At 43.7% G+C, this 20,513-nt stretch overlaps 1 protein-coding gene across 1 annotated transcript in view; it reads right to left on the bottom strand.

The window, feature by feature from the left end:
* HGSNAT (heparan-alpha-glucosaminide N-acetyltransferase) overlaps positions 1–20,513 on the bottom strand; it is a 2,225,524-nt gene that overhangs the window by 958,526 nt on the left and 1,246,485 nt on the right. The window lies entirely within an intron of this gene.

The raw sequence follows: 20,513 nt of genomic DNA, 5'->3' as shown, positions 1-20,513 counted from the left end.
CTGACGGGAGCTGCCAGGCCTAGATTGTGTCCTTTAAGGGTGTAGAAGTAGAAGACCGACACACAGGTGGCATGCTTTTGACTATAGACATTTATTAATGAGCAAATAAAAGAGAATGCCCTATCTGACCCTAGTTCTAAGAGGGGTTTCCTTGCCTCAACTAATACTTAGGAAACTGTCAGGATATCAGTCTAAAGTGAGTCCACTGTCCTGTGTCCAAAACCTATTTCCAGCCCTTAAACTATAAAAGTAACTAAGAAACAGGGGTAATCTGCTTGATTATGTTATGTTATTTGGCATTTATATAGCACTCTATTTATCATTGGCATGACCTCAAAGCACTGGTAGGTTGAACGCCCTCGGGGACCGTAGTCCAGGTCAGTCGAGAGAGTAAGAGGGTGCTTGGGTGCGCCGTTTATGTGCACAGCTGATGCTTTTGCCTGATGGTAGCTGCATCCTAGCATTAGGTGTGGCGGTATTTGATATCAGTTGAATGTGTGCAGTCTGGAGGTTGGTCACCAAGACTGGGTTCTGGCTGCGTTTGGCCTGTGTAGGACGCATGTGTGCAGCTAGGCCGATTTTCCGTGGGGTACAGCTACATTTTATTAGAATGTTGAAGTGTTCATGAAGTATTGTTTGTATGTGAGCAGCTAGGCCGAAATTGATCGAGGGGTGTAGATGCGCTCTGATTGAGTGTTGGTGTAGAGTAGAGAATGAGCATAGTGATAGGAGAGAAGTGTCAGGGTGGAGGTTTTGACCTAACGAGCTTGCTATTTCGATTTCAAGGACGCGTTAGCGATTGCTGCATTCAAAGCAGATTTATTAGTAACTTAATAGTCGCATTCAGTGTTATCATTGCTCGGGATCTCTTTGAACATTTGTCAGCTGGTTGCAAGGTCTCAGCAGCCTTCGATGGTTTTAATCGGCATTATGGAAAGAGACAGGTTTTTAGAGATTTGCAGAAGGCCATGTAGTCTTGAGTGTGTCGAATATGTGGGGGGAGTGAGTTCCACAGTTAGGGCCAAGGATGAAAAGGCAGATTCACCGATCCTGACAGAATTAGAGGTTGGAATCACTAGAAAGAGGGCAGTGCTCCAAAAGAATGTCTTCCTTCTTGTGGACGACAATCAAAAGGTCAGCTTTGGATGTTGTAAATAAAATGTTCTTCTCAAAGGATACAAATCAAAAGTCTCAAAAGGTTCCTTGGGTTGGGATTCAGCACAGGGTATAAAACAAGAGTCTTGTATCTTTACAGTGTTAGGGGGATGACTCTTCCCCTCTGACCTTTATAAGGTTTCTCTGTGGTTTTTCCAATAGCCAGGACAAGTTTTTTTCTTCTGCTGGCCTCATCAGGCCCTTCACATGCCAAGAGAATGACTCCCTCCTCTTGGCTCCTTTCGTAAGGTCCATCAAGACCAGGGGCCATGTCTCATTTCCCCTGGTTTTTCTGCAGCTCTTCACAATGCCACAGTTGTTCACAGTCCACCGGGTTCACTACCCCACCAGGTACTGTGACTCTGATGATGATTGGAGGCAGTTCGTTATTGGGTGTGGGTCCCAGATCCTTTTTAGCTCTTCTTGTTTCTTAACAATTATACTTGGTTCACTATGCTGCTAGGTATTCTTTTTTTTTGTCGGGTCAAAGACCCTTCATACTGGTTTCATTCTCTCTTGGTTCCCAGATGTCTTTAATATAGTTTCTCTGCCTTTTGAGTCCCCCTACAACCGTTCTGGCCCCCCCCCTCTTCTGGGCACTTCCCGGTGTCTCTCGGTTGTCTACAGGCTCTCTGGTGTCTTCTGATCGTCACAGGGACTGCGGTTGCTCCGCAGCTGTTTCCTGCTGCTCCCTGTGCTCTTCTGATCGTCGCAGGAATTTCAGCGGCTCTGCAGTGGTTCCCTGCGGCACTCTGGCCTCTTCCAATCGTTCCAGGGACTGCGGCTATGAAGAAGCGGGCCACACCTTCCTCTGCTTCCTCCAGCCAGCCCGTATGACTCCCTCGCTCTGGGGCCTTTGCCGTGGGCTGCGGCCAGTCAAGAAAACTGTTTTCCGGTACCTCGCAGCTTCTGCAAGATCTTTCACAGCTACAGTCTCTCTGCAGTGGTTGGGTCTTCCAGGCATGCTCCGCCAATGCGGAACACTCTGCCCCATCTCTCACGTTGGTGGTGGCAGCTTTGCGCCAGCAGGAGGTAAGGCTCTCCTCCTTTCGACCCTGGCAAAATGCTGCAGCGTCCCACAAAGAGCCTCAGCCTGCTTGGCTTCTATGTCCCGTCTTGCCCACTGCACTCCTCGAGGGAGGTTCGAACAGAATTTCCTGTATTCCCTCTGCTATTTCAATTAAAGTTGGACCAATAGGCAACCGGGAACTACTAGAATGCTCACTAGTGGTTCCAGGAGTAATCTTTATGCTTCTGCACTTCTTTCTCATCCCAGTACTTGTGCTGTGGTTTTCCACTGGGTCGAATGGACTCTTATTCATCCCATTAGTGATCTTCAGACTCTCCAGTGGATCTACTGGATTCTCCCTCGTCACACCACCTACCAAGGATGCTATATCTAAGTATCCCCTACACTTTCTCGTCCAAGTACTTTTTGAGAAGGTAGAATTTTCTATGTTACAGGGATAGATAGAGGTGTGGGGGACAGAGGTGAAAGTGATAGGGTGAGGGTCAGTGAGGTATTAGAATAATGTGTTCTCCATGGATAGTCGTCCCTAGTCCCACAGGGGGATCTTTCCCCATGAGATACACCCGTTGAGTACCACCCACAGGGGGACTCACCACCCTGGTCTCATCGAAAGGGGCCTCCCCACGCCCCGAGGGGAGAAGGGACGACATCCTAAGATTCATCACAGTACCCTGTACCGAAATGGGTGACACAGAATGAGGCTTAGTGACACCACAACACGCATGGAGTCCCTTGCACCCATCAACTCCGGTTTATACATTCCAGTCTTCCTGACATCTTAATTTTTTCCAAGGACTTTTTACAAGCTAAGATTCTGCCTGTGGCAATTTCAGATCATTCCACTGTCATGATCAAGCTCCAACACTTGATAGACCCCTCACTAGTTGCAAGTATAACCCCCAACTTTATAATTCAGACCAGGATAGAAACACACTTTGAGATGCCATTGTAGATTATGATGTTAAATGGTAATGGGGACACCACAAATCAAATACTCTGGGGCGCTGCCAGTGTTAAACCTAGGGGCATAATGATTGAGAAGGGGCCAAGAAGGAAGAAGAGGAAAGGAACGAACTAGCAGCAGCATAGACCTCCATCAGAAGATGAGAAAAATAGCACAGGGAGACACAATCTCAGCAGACTCTTTCTGCCTTTAATAAGGCAAATTATAACTTTAACTATATACTATCTGAGGCCAATATGTCCACTAAAAAACAGGATGGAAGTACTATGACCAAGGAAATAAAGCAGGGAAATTAGTAGCTGAGGTAGGTCAAGATAAGGAGACAGACCAAATTGTGACATTTCCAAAAATGTATTGCTTTAATTAAATAATAATAAAAGGCCTTTCTGTCCCTATTCTAAGGGTTTGCCCTACCTCAATCACTACTAACTGGAGTACTCGTCATTGTCAACAGTCTAGTCCAAAACAAAAGTCCATCATCCGTCCCAAAGCTAATCTACGCTAACACTACCACTAAGCAAACTAACACAAAGGTCCAGGAGAATGACTCCTTTGTCCTGGCGAAGTCGTCTAAGCTTCAGTAAGCTATTCTTTTTTTTTTTAAACTCTTTTTATTTAATCAACATTACAATAATAACATAAAATTGAGCGATTATAACTACCAAATAACCAATTTTATTTGTCATACATACTACAGGAGTTTTAAGAGAACATATACAACTTATATCCCCCCAACAAAGCTCAATGATTAAAATAGCACACACAAGGACAACAAACCACAAGACCTAACACAAACCACACAATACCCCCACAACCTTAACACCTAACCCCTAAGTAACATATTTATAATCCAGTACCCCAACCTACACTAGCCCATACTGATCATTAAAAGGCCCCCACCGTTCCAAGTACTCTCCCTCCCGATTTTGTCTAACTGATTTAATTTTTTCAAAGCCTGAAAGTGTTTGCATATCCAATAGCCAATTCTCTATCTGAGGCTTCTTTTTTGTCTTCCACACCTTCATAATTTGTTTAGTTGCCATCAGTAAAGCTTTACCAATCCATCTTGAAGAATCAAATCCACCCTCAGTTTTGCAAGAAGAATCACTGCCATAAAAGTTAGCGGAAAAGGGAGATATTCTCAACTGCATCAATTCTGTCTAGTACATCCCTCCAGAAGTCTGTCACTCTTACATTCTCAAGCATGTGTAATAATGTTCCCCTCATCTGCTGACAACCCCAACAAAGATCATTATCTATCAAGCCCACCACACTCATCTGCTCTGGAGTCCAATATAAACGGCCTAAAACCCGTTGATGAATATAACGCAACTTCAGATCCATTTTAGCTTTCGCAGACACCCTCCCATACATTCACCTCCCCAACTCCGTAGCCCAGGCCAGTCGTAGTTTCTCCCAGGACTCCTTGGCATTAACTTAAAGGTTGACACCATACAGGGCGGAGTATCAAACAGTTCACACATTTTTAGCTTTTCAATCATTGGCACATGTAGTATCTGTTACCTTTCAACCATCAATTATTCTAAAGCCCTGTGTCTCCCATGTTCCCCATTACCCAATCCATATTGCTCCACTAGCCCTGAAAAGGAAATCATTTTCTCATTCCTCCAAACATCTTCAATTTTTAGAATACCTTTGTTGGCCCAACTTCTCCAGTTTAGCATTTTGTTATTTAATTGCAACCCTGGATTAAGCCAAATAGATGCTTCTCCATTCATGAATAAACCTTGTCCACACCCCAAAATCCACTCTACCAAAGTGGTTTTTGTAACGGCTATAAATTCCAGTTTTACCCCAGATTTGGGAAATTTCCCAAAGGAATATAGACTATCTAAACAATAAGGCTTACGTCTATCCCTTTCTATTGATACCCAAAATGGTTCTGATCTCTTCCCCTCCATAAGATAACAAGAAGCTTTCTTAACCAGAAACCCTCTGTGATAATTTTTGAAAACTGGATACCCAAATCCCCCTTCCCTAAATTGGCCTCTTCCCTACAACCCATAAAAAGTACATAAATACCCTGTCAATGCGCTTAACCCCATTTTTAGTAAATTTCAGACGAAGCGACTATATGTAGTACAAAGATTTGGGCAGAAGCATAATTTTAATAGCATTTACCTTAGCCAAGATATTCAAAATCATACAATCCCATTTACGTACATCTCCCTGCAGTGTCTCAATCAATTGATGTTATGTCCAGATAATGATCCCACCTCTTCTATCATGTGTCTCAAGAGTGTACCTCCTCCTTCTGAGTTGGCCAGTACAATAGTCATATCATCAGCGTATGCTAAAACCTTAACTTCCCTGTCTCTCACACACCAACCACAAAGGCCCTGTTTCTGTCTTATATATGCTAGTAATGGTTCCAGAGCTAGATTAAAAAGAGTGCAAAAGCGGACAACCTTGTCTTGTTCCTCTGAATAACTGAAACGCTGAAGAAAGCTCAATTAACCCAATGTTTGGATCAGATCCCATATTGCAAGGCTCCAACAGCGTTTAAGAATTGAGGCCCAAACCCCATTTCAGTCAGACTCTAGTTTAAGAATGACCAATTTACACGATCTAAGGCTTTCTTGCATCTAAAAAAATAAGCAATATCTCCTCCGCCTTCGAATCAGATAATCCCATAATATCTAATAAGGTCCTAATATTGTCATACCCATGCCTGTCCCCCATGAATCCCACCTGTGAATAATCAATCAATTCTCCAATATATTTAATTAGCCGGGCAGTCAACATTTTAGTAACATTTTTTATATCTACATTTAGAAATGAAATGGGATGACAGTTACTACATTTAGTGGCATCATTTCCTGGCTTCAGTATCAAAGTAATAAATGCTTCTCTCATGGACGGACAGAGAATGCGACCTGTTAAAAATTGATTATATAAATTACAAAGCTCTGCTGCTAGAATAGTACTGAAGGACCTATAAAATTCCAGCGGCAACCCATTCATGCCTGGGGATTTTCCTAGATTAAGTTGGTTTATTGCGGTCTGAACTTCGGATACTGTGATTGGTGCATCCAACGCCTCTCTCCCTTTCTCAGATAAGCATGGAATATCTATTTTGTCAAAAGATTAAGCTAATTCTGTTGCTTGAGTAGATAATTCTTCTGAGTAGAGGGATTCATAAAATGCTCTGAAACATTGAAACATTTCTTTTTTCTTGAATACTAGTTCACACTTTCCATTGTCAATCTTCTGAATATATCATCTTTCCATCAAATTCTTTAACCTATTTTTCAATAATCGTCCTCCCAGGTCCCCTTCCTCCCAACATTTTTGTTTCATAAAATATAAACCTTTTTCAGCTTGTCTTTCTACTTTGTCCTTTAGCTTCTCTTTTATTCTATCCACACTCATTTTATCCTTCCTGTTTTTGGACAACGCATATTTTCTTTGCATAACCTCTCGCTCTGCCTCTAGATCTTTTGCCTTCTCCTCTCCCGACTTCCTTGCCCTGAATGCCCAATTTATCAATTCACCACGTATAGTTGCCTTAAAGGCATGCCCAACAATTAAAATATCGGTAGACCCTTTATTCTCATTAAAATAGTTAATAATAAAGTTATCTATAGTCTCACACATGCTCTCATCCTTTAAGATGAATGTTTTAATCTGCCATTTAGTACAGTTGGGCCTGCATTTTTCCCAATTCAATTTTAGTGTGACTAAAGAGTGATCCGAAACACAACACTCCCCAATGTTAGCCTCTACTGCTTCCACTATTAACCTATCTGAAATGAAAAAATAGTCGATTCTCGAATGAGAATCACGGACTTGGGAATAAAATGAATAATCCCTATCCTTGGGATGTAAAACCCTCCAAATGTCTATCAGGTCAAGTCAAATATTTCAATAAAGTCTTGAAAAGCCTTAATCCCTTTTTGACCTGTGAACCTACAATCCGATCTGTCTGTGATTTAATACACAGTTGAACTCACCCCAGTCATAATACTATCGCCTTTCATACTGCGTAAAATTTTGGCCAAGGCTCTAAAGAACTTAACCCCATTTGAACATGGTCCATATACTGAACCCAAAGTTATTAACCTCCCTTCATACCAAACATCTGCCAAAATTATTCGACCTTCATCATCCATAGACACATTTTCTACTGCCATACCCAGCCTCCTACGAATTAGAATTCCCACCCCTTGTGATTTCGAGGAATAGCAATTTAGTAAAACTTTAATATATTTAGCATTATTGAACATATTCTCCGAATGTTCTATCAAATGTGTTTCCTGCAAAAATATTAAATCAGATTTTTCCTTCCATAGCCTGGCTAATATTTTCTTTCTTTTCTTAGGACAGTTTAGGCCTTTCACATTCCAAGTAGCAACCTTTAATGATCCCATCATAAAGTAGTAATAAAATGCAGTCCTAGATCAGGCAGCCATACATCATCAAACACAATTCCAAACTTTTTTACCTCCTCTTTTATAACTACATCTAATGGTGAACAAATGTAGGTTACCCCCACCCCGCCCCCCGCTTCCCCCAACATTTACACAACACATACCACAAAACACAAACACAAACACACATTTAGATTGGAAATTGTCCAAAAAATAATGGACCATTTAAGACAACAGTTATATAAAAAGCTCATACAAATCTGAACCATACCCCCAGAACTCCATGCCCGATCAAGTACCATAGATTCTAATACATTCCCCATTACTATCCAAATCTATATTATTGTTGGTTAAACCCATTTTAATATTTCTTACCATTATACCTATATTCCTCAACTCCACATGAACCATTTCCTATTAACAAAATATCTTATTACATTAACATATGCAGATGTATTTGCGTATTGTTTAATCCAATAATCTGGTTGGAATAAAGATTAAAGCCTTCTCTATCTAAGCTTACCATGAACATTTACAAATATATGTTTTAAATGAATAACCACTGAGTCAATACACCAAACTTATCGACATCCACAAATTACCAATTTGAAACATCATACTCTTTGCTACTGTACTGTTCACTCTCATGTAGCAGTGTAAAAATCCCATAGCACTCTCATTGGTAACACAATAGTCCCACTTACTGTATATATAGCCATGCTACACCCTATAATCATGCCCCTTTACTTATTAAGATATCTATAAGTACAACCCTTTAATTCTCTTGTTGTTCTATTACCTGAAGAATAGGGATCTCTAAGCTTTCTCAATCTGCGTCTATTTATTCGCAAGAGTCCCTGCTCGAATATTAATAGCCTATAAATAATAACTTAACTTGAATATTTCCCCACCCTCTTACACAATATATGGTCACCGCTAATCAATTATATCACTTCGATACCCCCATCTCTCTGAGTGCCAATGTATTTGGCGTATTTCAATTAGTTAGAAATGATGCAACGCACAAGGCTTTTTCCCTCATCCCAAAAGTGAGCATGTGTATGACATTTGCCAAACAAATTCAAATATGAGACACATTATCACTATTTACTAATTGCCCTATAGAACTCCAGAGGAGTCACCATCACGCGGGACAATGATACCCCATAAATGCACCCCACCCGGGTTGCTTGGGCCATAACCCGGTGTTTGCACCAACATCCTGTGACAACGATGCCCCCACCGCCCACAAAGCTACATCAATGCCCAATATTCGCTATTCACCTCTGTGTCTTGAATAAAATGTGCTCCCTACTCACAACAGTGAGAGGTATACCTCATTGTAATTATTGATCAGCAACATGCTACTTACATAAACATTATCAAACACATATAAAAACATTGTTGTGAAAACATGCACCATGGCACATTTAACATCCAATGTCCAATAGTGGATAACTGTTTAGGATGTTTGCACATTTCGAAACATGCATGAACGAGCACATTAAAACATGAATAGCAACAGTTAAAAATATGCTAAAAGTTCAAAGAGTTACTCTCACACGTTTAAGTATTATAGCGAATCTGCAATTATGGACTCATGTTCAGCTAATATGCACCGTTACCATTGCCCATTGAAGTTGTTCATGTTTCGTAATGTCTAGCTCATTGGCAGTATGTCATTGCCTTCACTTTAACCGAGTGGAAACCCAAATCCATACGAGTCATAATGTATAAGCCCCTTTTCACAGTACCTCGATCCGTTAGCTTAATCACACCTCGCACTATTTCCACGCCGATCAGTCCAATGACGTCTGGGGAGGGCCCAACCCAATTTCGCTCTCCCCGGGCTTTTATCTTCCCCTCGATTGCGGATCCTCCATACGCTGCATCAGAGGTACAGAGTTTCAGGCGTACTAAATCGAATGCATCGCTTCCGTGCAAATGTTACGTGTGGATCACTCTCCCCCATTTTTGATCCTTCTCCATTCCCAGACTCTATGCACTCTCTTTTGTAAGGGGACTTTCCACCTTCAGGGTATCCCTTTTCTTACTAGATAAACGTCCCTTGGTTTATCAACTCAGAGTTTTGACCCTTATCCTTAGTGGCAACTTGCAGTGTCTCTTTGTTCCCTCCATTCCCAGACTCTATGCACTCTGTGCAATCCAGCGCTGTTATTGAAGGGTACTTTACTCTATCCTAGTTTATCTGTGCATGATCCAAACTTTCCTGCAATGTAAGAAACATTGTATATAACGGTTAACTTGAATGTACTATTAAAACGTCTTATAAAATTAATAAACAAAATGGTAAAAAGAGTACCTTTTAAGTGATAAAAAGAAGCATACACACTTTAAGTGACAACGAGAAGTGTTGAGTAGACAGATGCAAGTCTATAAGTGAAGTCATCTTTTCTTTTTTGGTGGAATACTCTTTTGAGATAAGGACACAGTCTCCGTAGGTGTAATATCCAAGTCAGATAAAAAAAAACATCAGGACTCCTCTTATCAGAAAATGAATTAATCTGACCCTCAATCACTACCCGGAGCATATCAGGGTACACCATACAATATTGCAGCTTCTTACTCTTCGCCTTTTCTTTTCCTATGTTAAATGTTCTCCTTTTATCCAGTAAATCTCTACTTAAATCACAAAAAATCATGAGCTTATTTCCTCCCCATGACAAATCCCCTTGCTCACGTGATTTTCTGAGTATCAGTTCTTTAGTTGGAAATCTCAAAAACTTCACAATAAAGTGTCTTGGCCGTTGACCCATAGCTGGCTTTTATCCCAAGGACATGTGAGCTCTTTCCATCTCCAAAGGGGTGCTGGGGTCTAAGTTTAACATGGAAATCAGTGCCTTCTCCAGAATTGCCATAGGGTTACCTTGCTCCTCACTTTCAAGAAATCCGGCCACTCTTATGTTGTTCCTCGCTCTGATATCTTAAGAGACAATTTTCCAATTTGAATTTCCAAATTCCTTATCTGATCCTGTAACCTTACAGTTTTGTCACCCACAGTGGTAAGATGTTCTTCTATAGCAACCACCTTCGTTTTAAGAGCCATATATCTGTCCTCGGCATTAATCAGTTTTGTTTTGATTTCTGCAATGTCTAAAGTCACCTTAGTCAGGAGATCCAATAGTTCATCATCCCTTCTTTCAGTATCATCTTCTCCTTTCTGTCTTTTCGCCGGCTGGGATGTTTCATTTGGACTAGGATCAGCCATTATAATGAAGGATGTAGTCTTGGACAGGGCACAGGAGCACAGCCTTTATGCTGCCATCTCTGGCGCTGACAGTTCTAGAAAGTAAGCTATTCTTAAATACTTCATGGTGATTTCCTGAATGGGTTCTTTCAATTTTGTAAGGGGACTTTCCACCTTCAGGGTATCCCCTTTTCTTCCTAGATAAAAGTCCCTTGGTTTATCAATTTAGAGTTTTGACCCTTATCCTTAGTGACAACTTGTAGTGTCTCTTTGTTACTTTCTTCCTCTACATTTGGATACTGTGATATTCTATATTTCTTATTCAGATGGCTCTTTCCCCATTCACTTCCCTTGGTTCTTGTCTGTTCAATTGAAGTATTAGGCTTAGTCCCATACTTATTCAGACTCTTATGAATTGTTCTTGTTTCACTGGGATGCATAGGCTGAGTAGGCCGTGTCCCGTACTTATTCACATACTTCGGAATAGTTACTACTTTACTGGGACAAGTAAGCTGACTCTGTCCCTTCCTTCCATGTTCCTCCCTGGGTCTCCCACCTCTCCTGTTACCTTTCTCCATATGGGTTAGCGTCACCAGTTAGTTGCTCTGAACCGAGATAACCATCTGTTTCAGAAGGATTTCTGTGTCCCTTCCGGTCCTCCGTTCCTCTCCTGCGTGGCTCGGTATTGCCACTGTTGGAGAAATCTCAGCGCTGTTCACGGACCGCACGGTCCACGGACCGCACGGTCCACCTTCCCCAGGTCACGCCACTGCTCTTCTGCTGCTGCGTTCTCAGGTTTGTCTTCCCCAGCGTGACACAGTTCTCTTAGTCTCCTCTCTCCAATGCTGATGCTCCTGACAGAGGATCATCGGTTTTGTGCTTGCGTCTGGCAACTCACAGGTTTGAACTTCCCGGGTCTTTCGCCATTAATCTCCAACTCCTCCTTTTTTACACGCTACTCTGAGGCTTTTCCAGTACATAGCTGTAGTCCTTTCTTTTTTTATCACATCTTTTTATTGATTTTACCATAACAGAAGAAAACAAACGTAGGTACGTTGAAACATGATACACCAGTCTACACAGGGTAACATATGTGCAATAGCCAGCTGCTCGTCTTGTCACTCGCCCCTCAAGGAGTGAACACCGGTCCACTTCTGCGCTGTAGTTCTTTCTTGATGTCGGACTCAAATTCTTTATGACTCCTTTCAACGTCCTCGTCTCAGTGTCAGGCAAGCCTTCCCCTTCTTCAGAGATGTTACAATAACAGTGATTTGCTCAAAATGGTTTTCCTGAATCCCTGATGGTATGTGTGACTCATATGATAGGGGGTTTGGGAGTTGCTGGGGTTGAATATTGTGTAGCTGGCTCACATCCTTAGCCTCACAAGAAAAGGCTCGCCTCTGGGGAGAAGTGACACAATCCCACGATTCGTCACATAGCCCACTTAATTAAATGGGCAATTGTCCACCTAAAATACTACCTTCTAGTGAGAAAGTTCACACTTGTCACCGACCATTCACATTTAGTATGGATAAGTCTAAGAAAGGACCATAAGCCTTGAATCATCCGATGGTTCTTAGACCTGCAACCCTACTCTTTCACTGTGAAACAATGAAAAAGTAAAGAGCAGGGGAAGGTTGATTTCCTTTCCCGGTTTCCCTGTGAAACAGATGTACCAACATTGCATAGGGGAAGGGTATGTGAGAAACCAGAGGATGTCTCACCCGCTAGTCCCCGGGGATCTCTCTCGCAGGTAGCCAGGGCCTAGACCCTGAGGGTAGACCAGTGCTGGAGGATCACCTGGGTAAGGGGTCTTCGGAGAGTGGAGGTGAGTGAGCCGATGGTGAGACCCGGTATTCCTCCCTATATTGTTTATCTAACCCATCCAATTTTTTAGGATTCTCCAAGGTACAAGCTCCCCGCCCCCTTTTTACACAAACACTGGGCCTGACTGAGAGTAACATTAACTTTCACACATCGTACTGGACATGTCCTCTAATCGGGTCAGGAAAAGTCAGGCACTTGATTCTAAGTGCACACACCTGATACCAATTATCTCTCCTCACACAAATAAAAAGCAAAACCTAGCAACATACTCTGAGCAAGGCGGAACACGAGTACAAGCAGGACTTCTGGGGCAAAGGCAACCCTACTGGAGCAGAGCGACGGACCAAGGGACGAGAGCAGCGGGTCGAAAACCTCAAGAGTTCCCTACTGGAGGTTGTTGCTTCTGACAGGCCACGAAAGACATGTATAGAAAGTCAGATCCCACATCACTAGGCTGCATTGTGTTTCAAGGACACCAGCGACCCTCCCGTGTGAACGGCAGGGTTGGGGAGGCAGGCCAAACCTGTGGTACTAACCTTGACTCGTGAATTGGAAATCGTAAAACCAAGAAAGAAACGCACACAGCTGGTGAGTTGGCAAGCGACCAGTGTGTGTTAACGTTTGAAGTAGCAACATTATATCGAAAGTGAAGGCTGCACGTGTGTGGATAAGAAGCAAAGAGAGGCAGACCTGTGAATGAACTTTGAAGTAAGGACAGCTGTGAAATCAGCTATACTAAGTAGCGGAGTGGTTCGGTGAAAGGAAGTAGCCCACTCGAAAGTCTCCATGAAAGGTACATTGTTTGAAGCAATAAAGCGAATTAACAGCAAAAGTGAGGAAAGCCAGATTAACTCCTAGAGAAGGGGAAAGTGAAAGTTAAACTGTGAACTTTGAGTCGAGGTGGTGCTGCGGTGGTGTTATGCCCAGCTGCATGCAGCGGTCTTCTATCAATAACCGCACTATGAAACCTATGTGGCGTTGCTACACTTGTTTGAAGCGGATGGCCTCTCCCCTCTGGCAGCGTTGGCCGATTCTGACCACGGCCTGTTTAATGGACTCCCCTCTGCCTTTCGTCCAGGACACTCTGATCCTCTTGGTATTCCAACCCGGACTGTTTATTGGATTGTTTTGCTTTACGTCTTGATTCTTCCTTGGTCTGTACGTTACCGAACGAGCCTGTCCCCGGACATCCGCGTTCTTCACAACGCCTCCACTCTTCGGTGTTCCGAACCGCTTGGTGTGCGGTTGCTGCTGGCCTTCCCGGGTAGCGATGCTCCCTTTCTCCAGTACAATGACACATCCAGGCGCGGCATAGCGCTTCTTGGTTGCTACTGGTAAGCGTTGCTTTCTTTTCCTGATTGTTTCCGTACATATTGGGGATCCCAGTAAGAAAAAGACGATATCAATTGGCTTATTAACTGTCACTTCTTACTGTCCATTCCTGCCTGAATTCTATTGTCTGCTCCGGAATGCCTGCCTCCAACTACTCTTTGGGAAATTGCGTTTCAGTACCTTCATTAGCTCACATTGGGCCCCTCTGCTGACTGTGCACAATCCCGGACCTAGCGCGACCCTCGTGCCACTTGGGTTTACTTACCTCTAGTAACTCCCTGTTTATTATTTTGTCCTTTGGTTGTTGTTCTTTCTTCTGGTGACTCAGGAATCCAAATCCTGTTGGGGTAAGGCGCTGCATACTTTCACCTGTTTAGTATTGGTAGTTCTGCAATACTTGAGTTGATTAGTTATATCCTCTGTTTATAGGGCCAGGCACCATCTGAATTGTAGCAGTTACACATAAGGTATAACTAGTTTAGAGCCTGAGTTTTACCATTGCCTTAATTGATCATCATGCACTAATCTGTTGTACTTTCCTCCTACAGCATTGTGGTTTGGCGGTGCATGTGTTTCCCCCGCTCTTTAATTTGACCGGTTCCTCTGTCTGTTCCTTGCCAGCAGAGGGGCAGGTCAAAGTAAAGATCTACCCTCAAGTTGAGGAGGCCTAAGTTCAGGACGGAACTAGGCTTAGAAGTCCTTTGCAGTACGCCTGTCATCCTCTCACTTCAGCCACTCCGGGTCCTATCCCAACGTCCCGGGTCTGTGTGTTGAGTAACAGGTGGTCTGTAAAGAAAGTCACGCACATTCAAAAGTCTTTGACATCCGAAAGTGGTCAGAGCCTGACAGTGGGAGACCCGAAGTGTAATAAGGTTGGGGAAGGGAGCCCCCTTGCAAGTTTTTGTTGAACTTTGTTGTGAGAGGTCTGAGCCCGACAGAGGGGGGTCTACGTGAACTTTGTGTGAGGTCAGAGCCCGACAGAGGGGGACTACGTGAACTTTGTTGTGAAGGGTCTGAGCAAGGGGACCTATGTGAACATTTTGTTTAAACATTATTTGGAAGCCAACAAAAGAGACTTTAACGTGGAAGGCCAGGTGGGCCTCAATTCACATTTTGGAATTGTTTATTGTGTTGAAAACCGAGCCAGAATGTCTCATCCTGCCTACAGGGACAGCCTGACTCTGTGAGGTCTAACGTGGGAGGAGAGCTGGTTCTACCACATTTATTCTTTTGAACACTGATTTTTCCTTTCCATACATTTCTCTTTTTACACTTTTTGTACAAGAGATAGGGCAGGCATTAGGTTTTGTTAGCATAGGCCATTTTTATTTGACGGTCTCCACTAGGACTGTTTTGTTTATTGTTTGATGGTCGAGACTACTCCCATCTTAGTCATAGGGCAAAGTAAGAGTTTCTCCATCCCCAACAACTTCAATAAAGGTTTGACAAATTGTACCCATTGTGTCAGTGTCATGCTTGTGATACCATGCCTCCCCTACAGTTGTTTATGTACTACTTTACTATGGTGATTCCTCTGGTTGATTTTGATTTCTACAAAGAAAGAGAATCTGCGTCATCCATTAAGGAAAGGGACTGCAAATGTCCAGCTCAGTCTTTGGCTACTGGTGCCAAGGAGTCTATTGCCCTAGAGGTGCCTTCCGTTCCTGACCCACCGATGTGTCAGTCGACTTTTGAGACTTCAGTTTGTCTTCCTACAGCCATTGAATCTTCTACGGTCTGGTCCACAGCTATGCATCCTCTTTGGCACAAGTGTCTTCTATCAATGAACCTCTGCCATGTCTGCCATTTACTCAAGAGTCTCCACCATGCACGTGGTCAGCTCCAAAGACCTTTACATGCTTGTCTTCAGCTGCCGTAATAGATCCAGCAAGCATGTCTTTAGCCGCAAAGTCTGCTCTGGCATGGCTGTCTTCAGCTACAGCGACTAATCCAACATAACACACTTCAGCCACAGAGTCTCTGGCAGTCCATCTTAAGTGCATGTCCTCATTCCCAGAGCCTACTGCTTATCTGCCTTCAGTTCATGAGACACCTGTGGCATGCTTATCCTCAGTGCCAATACCAGAGGTATACCTGTCTTCACTGTCAGATCCTGCTCCATTTCCTTCAGCTCCAGAGATTCCCCCTGTATCCCAACCATTTATCACCGAAGCACCTCCAGCCTGCCCTTCTTATGCTTCAGGGGGACCACCAGAATGCCTGCCTTCTGCACAAGATGATTTTCCCAACTGCTTGATTTCAGCGCCAGAGCCTCCATAGTAGTCAGCATCAGATTTTGAGACTTTTGCCAGCATGCCTGCAGTTTCTTTGCCTCCCGCCTGTCCGCTCTCGGCAGAAAGGCTAACAGACTGTCTACCATTGTAAACTGCATGTTACACTAGCCTGCTATCATCCTCAAGGACTTACAAGTGTCCACTCCCAGTGACTGAGTTTCCTGTGCCGTCCAACTCGGCTTCAGATCCTGCAAGTCCTTCATGCCTTCCTTCGACTCATGAATATCTTCCTCACCAGACGCCTGCCTATGATTCTTCTATGCTGCAGCCTGATTATATGCACTCCAGTACATCTGCTTTTGCACACAGGCCACCATTTCCATCAGTGCCCCCTCCAAAGAAAAAGTATTTGTATCATGAAAACAAGAGGTCTGACGCGGGTGGCGGGCGCCAGAAGACAGCCGTGGGAGAGGGTATACTGTCACGATTCGCTGCCGTTCCTGCCACTTAGGGGCCTGATTTGGGGTTTATTCCCTAACTGACTTTCCTTCCGGACCTCATGCAACAGTGATGTGATGAATTGGGAGCGCTAAATCCTTATTTTCCATGTTACCTTCCTTCAGGATCCATTCCAAGTTTTTGGCAGCCAGTATGCTGCTTCATCGCCACCCTTTCCGGACAAGGTTGGGTGGAGGATAAGCAGCACCTATGGCTGACAGGTGCAACAAGCAGCACACATGAGGCATGTGTTTGTTAGACAATTTTAACCCCTTAGCTGCCAGGCTACTATGCAAGTCTATGCAAAAAGGATGTGCATACTTGTCCTTGGCACTTAATTATAAGCCTCAGTTTGCTTCAGTCCAGCGCTGGTCATTAATGCAGTGTTCCCGTTTGTGACAGGTCCCTTGGTTCTTAGCTTAGTGTCTAGTTCCTAATTTCTTGTTCCCTTTTCCCTTGAATTCGAATTTAGTGTGCTTATTAGTAATTTCTGCATCCTGGATTCCCTTTCTGTCTTTCTCTCTTTTTACAGTCAGCCCTTCCCAGTGCTTTCCTTATTCTGTGCAGCCCATTTTGTCCGTGTTCTTTATTTATTTGACTTTGACCTATTCAGCAGTGAAATCTTGATCCTTTAGTCACTCCTCATTTATAGATTTAGTATTTTGTCCAAGTTTGCCTTTCTTTCCCTGGGTCGGGGGGGCGGGGAGGGGTTGCCCTTGTAATTTAAGTTTTCCCAGCTCCTGTTCCTTTACTTTCTCTTGGAGTCTGTTCCAGGTTTTCCCTTGCACTTCTCCCTTTGTTCCCTATTGATTGTGAGGTGTGGTGTGCTGTGTTAGCCAGCTCCTGTGTGAATGCCTATGTTTTCCTCACTATTCTGTAATCACTATTCCTACTTGACCCTCAGGAGTCTGATGTATTAAGTTATCCTCCCTTTGCTGTTATAGCCTTTCTGGGTCTCTGTTTGATCAACACGGTTCGTGGGCTTCGCTGACATTTCAGGTTGTATTTCTCATCCTTGTGAGTATTGTCTTTAAGTTTCTTTATACAATAACATCAAGAATGTTCGCTCACAGGTCCTGCTGTTGCTTGCCCTGTATGTGGGCTTAGCGCTGACAGTACATTTAACAGCAATTGTGGGTAAGGAGCTTGCTGACTTTCTTTGTAATCATGAGGAGCTTTTTAGCGCCTACCCCATATCCCTTTTTCGTATATATTTATATTTTTATCACGCTCTACTTGCACATCCTGGGTTTTAGTGTATATGTGTGTTGGTTCCTGAGGGCATGCTGTTTGACTCAAAGCTTTTCAATGTGTGATCTTGTGCACATTTTCCTTGCCATATTCAATGCCTTTGTCCTCTCATGACACTGATCAGCTCACCTAAATTATTGATGACATTGGCCTATTTAACAAAATAATCTGGGTGTAGTCATACTACAGCACAGTGGATACGGGATCCTATTTTATTTTGGTTTTGCATGTTCCCATGTTAAAACATTGCAGTGAAAATATCCCATGGCGAATAGGGTGTTAAAAACAAAAAGGTAAACATATCTAAGTTTTGGTTTATTTCTATGTAACCAGCAATATTAATGAATGATTAACGAGGTAAGTAATAATAACGACGTGCATGTCAAAGGTAAAAAAAAAACACAGGTAGATTAAAAGTGACTTGTGCCAAAATCAACAAGTTAGTAAATATGTGTCAAGTTAATGATAAGGAAATGTTGATTTTTACAGTGTTATATTCAAATCGAAAGTAAAGTGCTAATTTACCAAGCCCATCCGTGTCACGACCATTGCGTAGCATGCCTTGTCTGCCCTAATCTCTTAATAGAATGCTGGGTGAAGGGGAAAAAAAAACAGAGCTGGGGTGAACAAAAACACTCGGAGATACTAAAAGAAAAAACATGCTTTGACTTTAAGAGTTATTTAGGGAGCGACTTCGTATTTGTAAAGTTATAGTAGTCCTTTATCCTAGATAACACATTCATTTACTACATATTTATTTCCCGCATCTAAACCTTTGTCTGCCAGGGTTAACTACATGGAATTCTTTTACCAAACAGCCTCCTTCGAGGCTTCTATAAAACAGTTTGGTTCTTATTTTTAGAGTCTCCATGCAATTCGGTGGCCGTGACGTCTACGCATGCACTTTGGCGTACAAAGGTCCCTGCCGCTGAATTTTGGTCATTTGCATGGTGGAGTGCAAAGGGGCAGTGTCAAAGGCAGCGTACAAGTATGCACGCCACCTTTTGCGCTGCACATTTGAACTCTGTCGTGCAAATAAGTAAACGCTGCCAATCATGCTGGCTAGACAGTGTTTACAATTAAACGCTACATGCCATGCGTGCCTGGCAGACAGTGTTTAATTGTAAGCGCTGCCAACCATGCGAACATGGCAGGCAGCATTTACAATAGATCCTTATGGTGTCCGCCTGCTTTATGCTGGCGCATAAAGTTGGTGGCCACCACAGGGATCTCCTGCATTTGCTGGGGCATTTCTATGGCGGAGAGTAAAGGAGGCAGCGGAAACGCAAGTTGCATCCCTGGGGAGGAGAGTTGCCCCTCTAAGAAAACAAGTTCTTCAAAACTGCCTGGCCGAATGCTGTGTCTGATCGGGCGCTGGTATCCAAGCAGTAGTGTTTTCAATAGGCCGATGGGGAAGCCCAAATAGCCTCTTTGCTGTTCATCTGCCATCAAACATGTCTTTGGAAATCCATGGCCTTGGCTCTGATGGCGTGGATGTTTGCTGGCAAAGACCTGTGCTGCTCCTCATACGCCTCTCGAGCCATCACCATCCACCTTGATATTGAAGCCTTGGAGGCTTGACAGCCCGGTTTTGAACCACCAAAAGTGATGAACAAGGCATCTGATTTACGAAAGCTCTTCGTCCTGTCCAGATAAAATCTTAGAGCACGCCTGACATCCAGACAGTGCAATACTTTCTGAGCCTCATCCTTTGGATCCGCACAGAATATTGTAAGTACTATCGCCTCGTTAAGGTGAAAGGATGACATGACCTTAGGAAGCAATGCAGGGTGCGTCCTAAACACCACCTTGCCCCGGTGAAATGTGGTATAGGGCTCTGATGCCACCAACGCCAAAGTTTGCTGATTCTGCGTGCTGAGGTAAGGCCAACCAGTAGGGCAGTCTTTATAGTAACCATCCTGATCTGCTGCTGACCATCTGCTGATGCGAAGGATTAGTGGGCCAGGGCACCCAGCACCACGTTAAGGTCCCAGACCGGATGTGGAGGCTTGACCGGGGGATATAATCTAGTCAGGCCCACAAGTGCCTTTTAACCACCGGAATGGAGGAGGAGAAGATGTTGTCTCAGGAGTTCTTGTAGGTCCCTATGGCTGCCAGATACGTACAGCAGGTGTCTACCTGCACATCTGAGTGAGCCAGATGCGCAGAGAAGGATAACACATCGTCCAGTGAGCATATCAGCGGATATATCTTGTTTGTCTTCGCCCAGTGACAGATGACCCTGTGAATCAGCGGAGTGGGGGGGGGGCTATGCATTCATGTCGTTCCACAGAATCTGCAACGCATCCCCCAGAGAACCCCTGCCTTGTCCCATCCAGGAAACAAACTGGTAGCATCTCCTGCTGCTCATGGTGGCAAATAGGTCTACGTGAGTGTGGCCCCACCTGTCGAAGAGCCCCCTCAGGACCTCCTCGTTTAACTGCCACTCGTAGTTGTCAACCCCGAGTCTGCTAATTCTGTCAGCCTCCAAGGTGGATTTTCCCGGACGCTCGACTGCTGATAAGTAAATGTTGTTCGACAGTGCCCACTCCCATATGTGGATGGAGAGTCTGCAGAGCGGAGGAGACCTGGTACCTCCCTGATTGTTGATGTAATACATGCA

The sequence above is a fragment of the Ambystoma mexicanum genome, chromosome 14, assembly GCF_040938575.1.
Source record: "Ambystoma mexicanum isolate Mex_15411 chromosome 14, UKY_AmexF1_1, whole genome shotgun sequence".
NCBI classification, from domain to species: domain Eukaryota; kingdom Metazoa; phylum Chordata; class Amphibia; order Caudata; family Ambystomatidae; genus Ambystoma; species Ambystoma mexicanum.
The sequence above is the reverse complement of the archived record's forward strand: the minus strand, read 5'-3'. Positions and strand labels throughout refer to the sequence as shown.